Genomic DNA, 14,155 nt, shown 5'->3' on the forward strand with positions numbered 1-14,155 from the left:
TATCAGTTCTTATTACCGTCAGCCTTTTGAATGTTAAGCATCGTTGCATAAATCCAATGCAGCTCACTGACGAAACCAGAACTAATCCAAGAACGACAGCCCTCTGAAGAGGCACTGAATACATTTAAACTGTGACCTCAGCTCAGAAACCTTTCATGGTTATTGAGTGCGATGGAAACACTTCTGTAACTCTGATAAATTGTTCACTGGTATTGGATACTGCTCTGTGGTCCACACTGACTACAGGTCTGATGCAGGTCTCAGGTTGTCTAAAATACTGTAGACATTATGATAATTGTGTATGAAAGTAAAGAAATACTTTTTCAGAAAGTCAACGGAAACCAGAGGAGTGTATAAGCTAAGACAAATCATTTCAGGCATGTTAAAAGAATCATTAAATAGTACATGTAGTATCCGAATCAGAAATCCTTTATTAGTCCCACAACGGGGAAATGTACCTTTAAGTGACGAGTACACAATTAAATAGAATAAAATAGAGTAACAGTAGCATAAGTACAGAGTCGTTGATAATAAAGTTGTAATAGTGAATAATGCACATGGCAGTGATAATTGCACATGGCAGTGATAATTGCACAAATTGTAAAAAGTGTCAATGATACATGTTTCAATGAACTTCTCTCTTGCTCAGAATATCTCTGTAACTGGATGTTCCTTCCCACCATATTCTCCCTGTGCATCCTTTCACATAGGCAAATTCTTCTCTGATCTCACATTTCAAACTCGACCACTGTATCTTAGATAGACTGAAAGTCATCATGACGAACAGACAATGTTATTGTTGTGTCTGTCTAATACCTACAACTATGTGAATCTTCCTCCCATGAACACAGATATACAAGTGTTCTCTCCTCACGCAGTCTGCTTGCACTCTGTATGATTGTTGAACTTTCTTTGCAAAGAATAAATAGTCCAAAGAATCTTCATTTCAGTATTATAGACTTAATTCAGGACTTAATTCAAAACTTTCCACCACAGTACGTATGTGCACAAATAGCCGGTAATTCTTGATAAACTGCGGGGAGTTTATAATTTATGCGTACAATATGGTTGAACATATGCAATCACTTAAGCCTTAATGCACCCACTGCTATATCTGTATTCTCAGTGCATTCATGCTGATCTGTGTACGTCTTCTTTAGATCCTGCTCGTAAATAATGCTCAAGCTCAACATGCTCAGCCTACTCTCTGTACTTTCCACATTCAGCAAAACACAGTGGGACACAATGAAAGAGTGCATGGATCAAACTCGCTCACAAAGTAACGATTTGTTCTTTCCCTTTCTTTTCTCCCTGTCTATTTTCATGCATCCCTCCTTTACTGCCACCTGGAACTTGTGAGTCAGTCTCTGATCAAGTGCAAGTTATTCTTACTGCAGGGGAAAGAAAACAGATGAAAACAGCTATTTTCCATTCGCCATACTTTATCTTGGTTACTGACCATTGTTTCCGACTTTGATCTTGATCTGTCACACCTTTAATCATTTTGACGTGGTTGTTTGAGATTTGTGAAAGAGGTGTTTGTGTGTGTCTGTATGTGGTCATCGGTTGGTTGTTAGTGCATGTGAATCTGACCTCATTCTTGGTATGTACAAACATGCCAGGAAAACAGTCATTCTTCAGAGTTGTAAACTCATGTGTTTACTGCTTTGTTTATCCCTCTGATTGCAGTGATTGGGTTACCACGGTAACCACATTCAATAGTCTCTTGAACTTGTTGCTGTGTCGCCACCCCTGCCCTCAAAGCATGGACTGAACGAATCAACCACTTTGCGACTCCAGATGAATCCTGAGTCACACAGGTGTAATTCTACGAAGACAACCAAAACACAAAACAAGTTGCAAATCTACTGACAGAAATATCGTTGTGATGTCCTGAAATGTCAAGTTCTTGAAAATAGGTCACCTATTTGGCCCGCACATGTCCCAAGCTTGTGATCTGGCTGGTGTAGCAGGACTCGGCGGTGCACATTAGCTGCCTCTTTTTGTTAGTACAGAAGCACCGAGCCCACTGCTGTGAGCTTCCTGTCACGTTGAGCTGCTGTAACTCCCAGGGTTCCTGAGGTTACAGCCATAGGCTTCCTTGACTTAACCGGAAGAAAACATGACAACATATGTTTCTGATTTAGATGATCATGAAAATACTATCCTTTATTTTTTTTAAATACCAATTTATTTCTGTTCCTAGTGGTGCTTTGGGCCCTAATGGCCCCTATAAAAACAGTGCATTCCATAAGAGCCATTAGAGGATGCCAAGGTTCTGCTGGTAGTCCTGCATGTCGTCTGTTCATCATCGCTCTCTTTCATCTGCACATACATAAAAACACCACATTGAATACACATGTTCATTTATTGAAGGAGAATGTCATTAATGAAAAACAGCTCTCACTTTCTCAGTTGCATAAAGTTTATACCATGATTGTGTTTTTACAAACAGTATAAGAATTTAATAAACTCATTGTCGTAAAAGTAGATAATCAAACGAGTGCAACAGGATGTATGTTAGGTTGTAAAAGATGCTTGGGTATATATTTTGCTATCTTCAATGAATTGCTAATGGAATAACAAGGAAGATGTGCAGTTCCTGAACAGCATAAATTATAGGCTTGATGACAGAAGTTATGTGACTGATCTCTCATAGCACTAAACATAGAATAGATTTTATATTGCATACGCAAAGAGGATGTGTGTAAAATGATCCAGCATGTGAGAGTAACACAGGAGAATGGCAGGATTGTATTATGATGAGTGTTGTTGTAAGAATCTGATGGTCAGGCTAAATAAAGTTTTATGATAGTATATATGCAGGAGATAAATGTACAAGAAATTGATGTACTGTATTGTTTAGTAACGGCATGCTCGCAAACATAACAAGTTGTAACTTCAGACTGTATCCATCCCTGTTCCTCATCAACTTATTGACTCTTTTCCACAATTTGTCAGATGATGTGAGTAACCTTGACGCTCTCGCTATCACTTTAGTTGTTTGCTTTCCTGTTTTGGCGCTGCGACTGCTATGATCCCATCGCAATATGGTCTCGATTGTTAACTTAGTGCTGACTCCTTGCAAAATTCCCAACATTTACTGATGAAATATTGTGTATGAGGAACCTGACAATGAAATCATTCTTCCACAGTCACTCTAATGATTTTACAGTGTCTCAGATGCTGCCAAAATGTTGAAAGCAAACTCAAGCTCAGTGATCTCATTCAGACTCAGCAGGTCTTTCAGTTTCTCTGTCCTTAGTGCTGGCCAAGTTTTCTGTCACAGTAACAAATCTGAGTGCTTTACAAGTCTTACTATCACCCGTCCAGAAAACTAGACTGAATTTAAAAGGCACATAAGTCAAAAGCAGGAAGAGATGAGTCAGAGGTATCCTCTATGAACTCATTTCTTACTGAAAAAAAAAAAAAATCTTTCTGTTCAGATTTTCAGTTAATGGGTCGACATTTGTCAATTTTTTCAATCCGGATGTGTGATACAAAACACGGCAATGAATAGCAAAGGCAAACACGTTTCTGCCCTCAAATGAGGGAGCGAATGACAAAACCTGGACTTTGTTGACCATTGCCATTTCAGTTGATGGAAACTGAAAATATTATACTGCTCTTGACCTACTACAATACTTAGTATCAGAATAAAGAGAGAGAAATAACAGAAACAAAGCATGAAAACAAAAACAACCCGCAAGTTTGATAACAGCCAGCAACCAGTAGTCTCATCAGAGCACTTTACTGTCTGTAAAACCTGCATGGAGGTTGCATCATGTTAACCTCCTGGGCCTTTAACTGATGTGGAGATCAAGGATTAGAAAAGCAACCACACAGTCTATATAGAAATAAAAAGGTATATTGCAAGTCTTATTGGATCTACCACAATTTAAAAGATGCTGTATATACCGTTCATATCTATGTGTATGTTTTTTGTTCAAATTCATCACAACCTTGAACTAAACATACTTTGTTTTGTCTGGAAGTGATTCGTTGTTAAAACATGATGAGTACAGAAGAGAGATTAGAAAAGGATGAAAAGCGTGTTATGGGGTCGAATGTGTCCAGTCTTTCTTTCCATAGACCTCGAGCTGAGGAGGATGTTAACTTGTCTCAAGGGAGTGATTCTCTAAATCACTCTGATTCACCTCCTCAACTCAAACAAGCCTGTGGTGGCCCTGGTGCATTTCTATAGCACATTTTAATTGTACTTACTCAGTCTGAAAAACCTGGACCTATCAAGTTGCATTAGTTGTTGTTTTTGTACAGTATAAACACTACACAGAACTCTGCTTACACCATGAGTTTTTCAATTCTGTAAAATGTTTTGTTGAAAGAAATTGAAAATAATCTGACAATAGCAGCAAAACTAAGCTAAAGAGTGACTACGCCATCAATAGCTACAGTTGTGTTACACATGTAGGTGTGTCTGATTTGATTCGTCTCAGTGCTCCGGCATCATGACTCTGGTTTTTCCATCTGCTCAACTCAGACAGAGAGCCAGACTGTGGAAGTCCCGCTACTGAGTAGGAAGCAACATTTAAACTAAACCTTTAAAGGTGAATCATCAGTGTCAAGGGGGAAATGTATATGGTATGGTATAGTCATTAATGGTGACCAGTCCGTGTGTCACTGCATCTGTCCTCCATCACTCACACCAGGCTTCGTATGGGTTTCAGAATTAAGTTTTGGGCAAATTAATTTTGGACTTCTCATGTGAGTTCTCATTTTGAATCTGTCAAAGTAGATTACTAACTTTTAAATTAATTGTTTTATTATTTAAATCGTGATCTATTATACATGGTCATGATTGGGAAAACAATAAAATGCATGTATTATAAACACCTCTAAAACAGAAGAGTTCATTTTGCAAAATGAATTAAAGAACATTCTTAAAATAAATCCAACAACACCCGTTGGATTGACATTCCCTTAAGTGAACAATAAAAATATATGATTTAGGAAAATAAATTAAAACGCAGATGTCTGTTTTTGTAAGTTAACCCTAAGTAACAGTTATGTGTAAGAGCTACAGTTGTAAAGCTCGAGCACATGATCACTGCCTCCCACACACTGTTACCAAAGCACAATTCTTTAGCAGTTTTACTGCTTTTCACAGTTAATTTCTGAGACCTGTTTGTGTGGATGTGTGATACTTAGGCCCCAATGTTTGGGGGTGATTTACACACCTTTGACCTTTCAACTCTAGGTGTCAGCAAATCAACACATCATGCAACCTGAGGGACCTTTTCATGTCCTTGTTACAAACCAGGAAGTCGGAATGAGTTAGTGTGTGTGTACAATCACAACACTATCCAAACTAACCCTCATACTCTCAGCCAGACACTGCTCTATTAGTTAACTAATCTACAAGCTCCCACAATTGCTATAAAAGGATGATGGCGTGAAATCATGAAATTAAATTACATTGTTACCTGTTCCCTGTTTGTGTGTACATTTGTGAGTTTCATTGAGCCTACAGTTTGATGTAATTATATTTTCTGGGAATTAGATACCGGAGATATACAGCCAGAATAGAGAGATGTTGACATATGAGTTGTTGGGGTCCCTGTAGCCGTGAAGGGAGAATAGCAAGTGTGTTAAATCCCAGGTATCTATGAGCAGCCTGAAGGCTGGATATGTAGCTTCTGGACATATTTTATGCAACCAGTGTTAAATAATGCACTGTATGTGCAGGAACAGTGAAAATGTCCTATGCAGTGTGCACATGGCTTAAGTACCAACTATGTATCTCTCCTCTGACCCTTTGACCAGTATAAAGAAGCAGATAACAGCATTAAACATCAGTCTACATATATATTGGCACTGTTGATGATGATTTGGTGGTTTGCATGTGTCATGTTTATTCCTGTGTTGAGTCAGTGTTCATCATCCAAGGCTTATAATACTCCCTCTGGAGAATTTTGAAAATGTAATTATCTTACATCTGAAGTATGGTTTTTGTGAGGTAGAGGCTTTTGACCTGACAACTGCAATATGCTGTAAAGTAGATGCATTGAAGTGTTGGAGCAGTTGATTTAGGTCATAGCACCATCTGCTGGAAAGTGAAGTGGACTGATTTAATGCCCATTGAATTCATGACAGATAATATTGTTATATACAAGAAATAGTAAATGATAAGAATCAGTATAGTTGTTGTACAGGTAAATATAGAAGACATGTCTTACCCGGGAATTTGAACATTCATCATTATGATAGCTTGTCTCAATCAATGGACTGTTGAAGAAGTGCATTATAATTTCAAATGCATATTATATTTGGAATAATAACATTGTTTTTTTTTAATACATCACAGCACATAGTACATAGATGGCAGAGGGTAGATTAGTTTTAAAACTTTACAATGTTGACATTACAAATATATGACACAGATGAAAACTATATAAAGAATACAACAAATGTATTCAGTGGTGGAATGTAACTAAATACATTTACTCAAGTTCTGTACTTAGCAGTTTTAAGGTACTTATACTTGAATATTACTATGTTATGCCATTTTCTACTTTTACTCCACTACATTTATCTGACACTTATAGTTGGGCTTATAAGTTACTTTCTACATAAAAACATATGATATGTGATATAACGCAGTACTATACTACTAATCTACCCAGGAGTATACAAAGTATCTAAAACTCCACAGGAACTACAACATTAAAATAGAATAATATAATATAATCTATAATGATATAACACTTTGAAAAGAGCCATCGTGCATAATGAGTACTTTTGATGTTGATACTTTAGTTAGATTTTGCTGATAAAACATAAGTACTTGTACTTAAGTAACATTTTGAATTCAATACTTCTTCAGAATCAGAATCAGAATCTTTTTTATTGCCAAGTACGTTTTCACCTACAAGGAATTTGCTGTGGTACGTAGGTGCTAAACGTCAATATATATATATATATATATATATATATATATATATATTAATATATAAAAAAATAACATTATATACAAAATATTGACAGAAGGGACAACATATAGACTGTAGACAATGTGCAATATACAATATAAGCATTCTTCAAGAGTATTTTACTCTATACTACTTCTACTTAAGAAAATGATCTGAGTTCTTCCGCCACCACTGAGTAAGATAACTAAAACAGCAACGTCACAACAATGAATTCATGCGAGATTGAAGATAAAAGGATACGATGTAGAAGGTCTCATGGTAAAGTAACAGAAGAGTATGTTTTGATAGGCTTTCAAAATGGGCTTTGAGTCAAGATTTGAAAACAGGGACTTGCTGGCAGAGCAAATCTAAATTAATGTCAGTTTCCGAGCCAAGGTGCCAGTAAAACTTCTAAAATATTCACTAGAATGGCCAAAAGTGGAAACACTTATGTTGGCAAAGTAACGTAGAACTAGTAATAATTCTCACTATTACTAAAAGACAAAATGGCTGTGGCATTTCAACAATGCGAGCTTGGATCCATAGATGACAATGTCGGTCAGCCCACCACTTCCAGACTGAAATAAGCCTACTGACTTTGGTGATCCCCTGACTTTTCTTCTAGCATCGGCATGTCTTTGCAACTATTGGGTAAATTGTCATGTAATTTAGTCCACTGTCATCGTGAGCACGTTAGCATGCTAACAGAGCCGCTAACGTAGCTGTAGGCTAGACTCTTTAAATGGGAATGAATTGTCGTGTCAATGTATAACCAAATCCAAGTGCATTCTGGTATCCTTGGGTCTTTTGATACCATAGAAGAAATTCATGTGGAATGAGGTGAGGGGCCAACATTCCTTATGACAAAAGTATTGCATAGGCGACAACTGATAAAGAGCTTATCCACGGTTGTTTCCTACACCTAGTCCCATGATCATGACTCAACAGTGTGGCAATAATAAACCTCAAGATCATTGATGCTGCATACTTAGGTTCACAGTTAAATTTCACATAAATGTACAAGGGAGGTTTATTATCTTCCACACAATATATTTTCCTTAATGGCTTAGCAGGTAAGAATACTGCAATTCAAAGGGAAATAAAAATGCAACGCAATGTATTTGAGCGACAAGTTTCCATTAAGTGATTTTATGTGTTTGGTTCTTAGATGGTGTTGAAGAACACTTTGGTATGGCATACAATAATTGCCTTCTAAATCAAATACATTGTTTCAGATATGTTGTGATATCTAAATGCTGCCCCCATGCTGTCGTAGTGGTTTTGGAATCTGTTGGCACTTGAAAGAATAAGGCTGGGGTACTCTATATTTTCCTGTTGATTTTTTATTTCATTTCAAGTATATTTAATTTATATAACAATATTGAAAAGCAAACAGGTTTTGCAACAAAGTGCTTCACAAAGACGGACATATACACATACTAGTATAAAATCATAGATGTGCAGAATCAAAAGCCAGAGAATGAAAGTGGGTCTTAAGGTGCATCTTAATCAAATATCATTTCCATTTGCGCATATGGTCTAATGTAGGTGAAAAGGTAATTGAAGGTCTGGGCAGTAACAGTGGTATGTAGGATGTCTTGTCATCATTTTAACTGATGGAAATGTAATGTCTTTAATGCTTTAGTTTTGTAATCCAGCTACATTGGCCTGCTTTTGGTATTTGGGAGGGAGGTAGATCTGAGAATCATCTGCGTAACAGTGAAAATAAATCCCACGAAAAGACCAAAGATTAAGAATTTATTAGTCCGTGTCGAAGATTTTCTCACAATGTGGCGACAGTGTGTTTTCTGTTTGGTTTATTGGTTTATTTGTCTGTTTGTCCGCAGGATTACAGAAAAACTACAAGCCTGAACTTCATGAAACTTGGTGGAAGGATGTAGCATGGGCCAAGGAAGAACCCATAACATTTCAAGTGGATCCGAATCATGGGTCGGATACTGCGTCCAATGAAAGATACTGCCACTGCAGATTGTACTAAAAAAGAGACTGTGCTTTGAAAAATACTAATTTGTTTACTTTAGTAATGAAGTTACAACATTTTACTCTATCTCTCTAATGTGGAACAGCAATAACTTGGCTCCTCACTACCTTTGACAGAATGTGCTGTCCATAAGACTAACATCGTCATATTAGATCCTACACCTAAGAGATTGACTGTTGATTTAATATATTGTCCAATACTTTTTCAAATACTTTCTTTAATTGTAACAACAATCACACCTTTCACAGGCTAATCTGTTTTGGAATAGGGTTAGAATAGACCGCCCATATTTCAGCTGTGTATAAACAGTAATGAAAGCATTGGCTCACTAGGCGAAACTATGTAACAGGGTGCTGCTGGGATAAACAAGCCTCTGTCATTTACACTTGTAAATCTCATACTTTCTGTATGCAGTCGTTGACACCTTCCAGATACAATGTAATACAAGTTCATTGTTTGCTGTGGTGGTGCTTTGTCTCCAAGAAAGAAACACTTGGTCAGTGTAGTTACAGATTGTGATAGCATGGAATAGATTTACAAGCATTCTCTTAACACTTATAGTATCTCTCATTACACATTGTGTGCATCATGCTTCATTTAGAAAGGTCCATAGCAACTTACATTGAACTAAATACAGGGAAAGTCTCCCTTGAGCAACTCAGGGTTAAGTACCTTGCTCAGGGGTACAATGGTGGCAGCCTCGTATTGAACTACCGACCTTCTAGTGTTTTGTTTGGAAGGCGTACCAGTAGACCATTAGGCTATCACCACTTTTAAATATAAGCCTGTAAAGCTCAACAAAAAACGGAATGTCCACGTTAGCCACAATGTTTTTGTCATATTTACTTGTATTGCTTGTTCTATTTCCTAGGCTGTAGCTCAGGTGGGCTGCATTTCCACAGACCTGCTACATATATTAACTGTTGATGAATACACCTGTTGTTTCCATATCAGTAGAAATTCAGACGTGCATGCTACGTGTAGATAGGGAGGATATGCTTATAATTATATAATCAGTCTAATCAATATTCTCAAGTGCCAGCAGCACCTATTATGTTATTATGTTTTATCGTTGGGCCCGTCCAGGGATTTATGTCTGCCAGCAGGTCTGAAACCATGGCATGATATTTTGGTTGGACAAGTGACAGGGGGCTGGACTGGCATGAGGCAACCTGCCAGACTCATAATTACAAATGGACAGGTTGTCGCTCTGTTTCTGGCCTCCAGCTTAAAATGAAAGCCAGTTGGTCTAACCCTGTTCAACCACACAGGATTCCTGTAATTACATACAATGTATGACAAGTTAGTAGGCATATTGTTATCCGTGTAGCTGAATACGCGACATAGGAAATAAATGTTTTCTATTCTATCTCCCTATTGTAGCTTGCATAATTTGGCATAAGTTACTGTAACACATATTCAGGGAACTCGACATGATGTATTTCACTTCACTGCATTTCTTACTAAGACTTATCATGCATCACTATTTTGGTGGGTTTGGTAAATTTACTAATCTGATTGTTTTTCTTATTGCTTGATTTTGATATGAGCAAGCACATAAACATGTAGATGTAGATGTGTTTGCTCCATCCATACATGGAAGAAATCCTGCAAGGCAGACAATATGGGTGTACTGCTACACTTACATATTACAGTGTACTTTCTGTAGATTGAATATAGATGTTTTAGTGTCCTTTGCTTCATTTACTTATTTTGAAGAAATTACTTAGTAAGAAGGATTACAAACTAATAATTAAAGTTTTTTTGGGGGGGACTTTTTCCTTATCCAAAGTCATGGTCAAAGGACAGAGGGTGTCGTATGATGTTCAGATAGTAAAGCCCCTTCGAGGCAAATCTGTGATACTGAGCTGAATAAAATGTTCTTGGCTTGATAAACTTCAGGTTTAATTTGTATATATTTATGCATATTTATTCATGCATGCATGTATTCATATGCATTATTTTTTTTCTGTTCAGATTTTAGATCTCATAAATATATGTAATGTTAAACCAAGATATTCGCAAAAGCGGGGCACAAATGCACATTTATCCAGATGCGTTCAGTAGCTATCTTCACCTGTTCCCACCAGACAGGAATGAAGAGATTCTCAAATTATTGAGAAACTGTGTAAATGAAACGGATGTATTTTATTTATTTTTTTAAGTAATCCTTGCACACAAACCTATTTCTTGATTATTATATCAACAAATGTTCTTTCCGTTCATCTCACCCCAAACTCAGAATTGAGTGCCTTCAAATACCTACTTCACTTCAGCGGGGGCTGCGAATTAAAAAATTACAAAGTTTGCTCTCATACTCATCGAGTTCTTTCATTATAAGAATTTGATGTGCCCCTGTAGATGTCTAAAACCCAAGAATGTGCACGCACAAAGGAATGAAACATGGCTAAGCACTCACACTTTAATGCTTGAACACACAGGCAGAATTAATACTTAACTTACTGTGTGAATGAGCATTAATACTGTTGCTCATTCACACAGTACTCAAACTCCTTGTTAAATACATTTTCACATCTGCTTGAGCAACCCCCACACACAGCAGGGTGCTGGGCAGCCAAGTGGCATAGCACTGCACAGCATGGCTCTACCTAGATGAAGACAACATCTTCACCCACGCACCCTCTGACACCCGTCCTCCCCACTGACAAGGCACAAAGAGTGGAGAGCTCCATGAAAGATTTACTAACCAACTGAGGTGGTCTCCCTTAGAAGCTAAGTGGAGGCTGGTGGTTGGAGGCAAAAAGGAGGGAGGGAATTCCGGGGAGAATCTTGGAGTGTCTGAAGTGTAATTTTGTATTCAGAGAAGAGATTAAGTATTCTACTGCTCAGCAGTGATCAGTCTCAGAGGCTTTCACCAAGCCTCCGTCATACCCTGGATCCTGCAGATTACATCGAGTTTGATGGCTGATGGACTGAGATACTTGCCTGCTCCTACACACCAGAAAATTACCAATTCCAATTTGACAGAGAAAGTTTGAAAGGATCACAACAAAGAGTTTAACAAAAAGTCATGCACAGGCATTTGTTTCAGGTTTCTAAGATGAAGCCTGCAGAAATGGCACTAACAAGCCTTCACCTTGTCCAGGGCTTTTGGTCATAATATCTGCATTGTGTCTTCCTCTAAAACACGAGTGCCTGAAGTTTACTTTGGATATTTTAACTCTTATGTCAGGGGTTCTCAACGGGGGCGGCAGCGCCCCCCCCCCCCCCCCCCAGGAGGCGTTCAGAGGACGTCGGGAAGCAATATTTTAAAAGGCTCTCGAGCTGCATTACACCACGAAACATGTCAAACTACACGATCTGAAAGGACGAGTCGAGTGCGTTTGAAAGTTAACATTATGTGTATTTAGACTTTTATTTTTATTTTGCTGAGCGATAAAGTACTGCTTGAAAAACAAAAAACGTCCCCCTCAGACGCCACTGCTCAAAAGCATTAATGTTATTCCAAAGATACACCATGAATAAAACTAATCGCAATTAATGTTAAAACACTACCGCTCTGGTGAGGACTTGGATTAGCAGCAGACGAGCTGTACTCTGGCTGCTCGTAGCAGCAGAGCTAACACCAGCAGAGCTAACATCAGCAGAGCTAACATCAGCAGAGCTAACACCAGCATCACTGCTGCTGAATCAGCCTGTGTGTTTAAAAAACGTGAATATTTTCGCCTGAGTTTCTGAACGTTGGAGTCGACGCCGCTCCATTTATAATTAATGTGTTGAATTTTTGACTTTTTTGCACTTTGTAGTCTCCTCTCCTTTCTTCTCTCGTTTGTTCGCGAAGCAGAGAGAATGTGAATGCACAAAGCAAGAATATAATGTCTTTGTTTGCTCCCTGGGTACATGGTGTATCAGGGCAATTGAAGGTAAAAACAACAAAACATTTGTTTAATAATATAATATTTATTATTATTTTGAAATGTATTATGTAACTTCAATCTCAGAGAATTTGAGTTTTTAATAATAACATAATATAGCCACCTAATAATAAGATAAATATAAGAATTGAAATACTAAATTAATATCATCAATATGTAATTGTAAATACTAAGAATAATAAGGGACCTGGATAATGGATAGGGGGGCGCTGGCCCAAAAAAGGTTGAGAACCACTGACCTATGTAATCATACTTTATTCTATTTGACAATGTCAAATAGCTGTGAGGCAAAGTTTAGTAAAATCTAATCAAAGTAAATCTCTGTGAATACATTGATGTCATAAATGTGGCATTGTACCAGAATACTGCATGTGTATGAATTTGTTCTCAGAAGCTTTTCCTTTTGTAAACTGATATGGATTTGGGTTTTCAGTAACTGCTGGCCTGTTTCACCAAAGTGAAAAGGAATTATTCTTGAAATAATACTAGACTCACACCTGTCTGGACCTGTTTGCCATGTTGTCATGAATGTTGTACCTCTTGCACAAAGACGTGGGCATATAACTGACATGAAAATAATATCCTGTATCTGGCACCACTGAACTTACAACGTCTTTGTCAAACTCCTGCAGCACTGTGCAGGATATTTTCAAAAAGCAAATGCATGATATAATCATATTGCTTTCACACTTTGCCCTGCCAGGAAATGAGACATCTCATCCGGCTCTATTACAAATAATATAATTAGCTTATGCTGCCTTGCAACCGTAGCTGTTTAGCTGCACTACAGTCACTTCTTTATGCTGCAGATCCATGGCTTCATGCCACACAGATACTGCGGGTTTCTCTTGTTAAAAGGAGATTTTATTAGTAGGCTACAGAAATTATTCTCGAGAACCACAGGTTAGCACAAGATGGGATGTCATGGAGCATCACCTGCATGGATCCTGAATGACTTCAAATGAAGAAAATCGCTATAGGTCTAATATCTCCAATGATGGACAGAGTACTCCGATATTTTACTTATTTTAATATAATATTTTAATTTCTTAGAAATACTCTGCTACAAGTAAAAGATCTGCATTAAAAATCTTACTTAAGTAAAAGTATAAAAATATTACCATCAAAATAATCTTAAAGTACCAAAGGTAAAAGCACAATGGCCCATTTTAGAATAATTTATATATATTATTATTGAATTTGAATATTGACGCAAACACGTGTGCATGACTTTAATGATGCAACTGGTAGAGGGAGGAGCTTTTATAAAACATGTTTTAATTACTATAGCCTATAGCCTATAGTCCAAGGGATCAATAAAGTTTTAT

Source organism: Cottoperca gobio, chromosome 13, assembly GCF_900634415.1.
Source record: "Cottoperca gobio chromosome 13, fCotGob3.1, whole genome shotgun sequence".
Classification (NCBI taxonomy): Eukaryota; Metazoa; Chordata; class Actinopteri; order Perciformes; family Bovichtidae; genus Cottoperca; species Cottoperca gobio.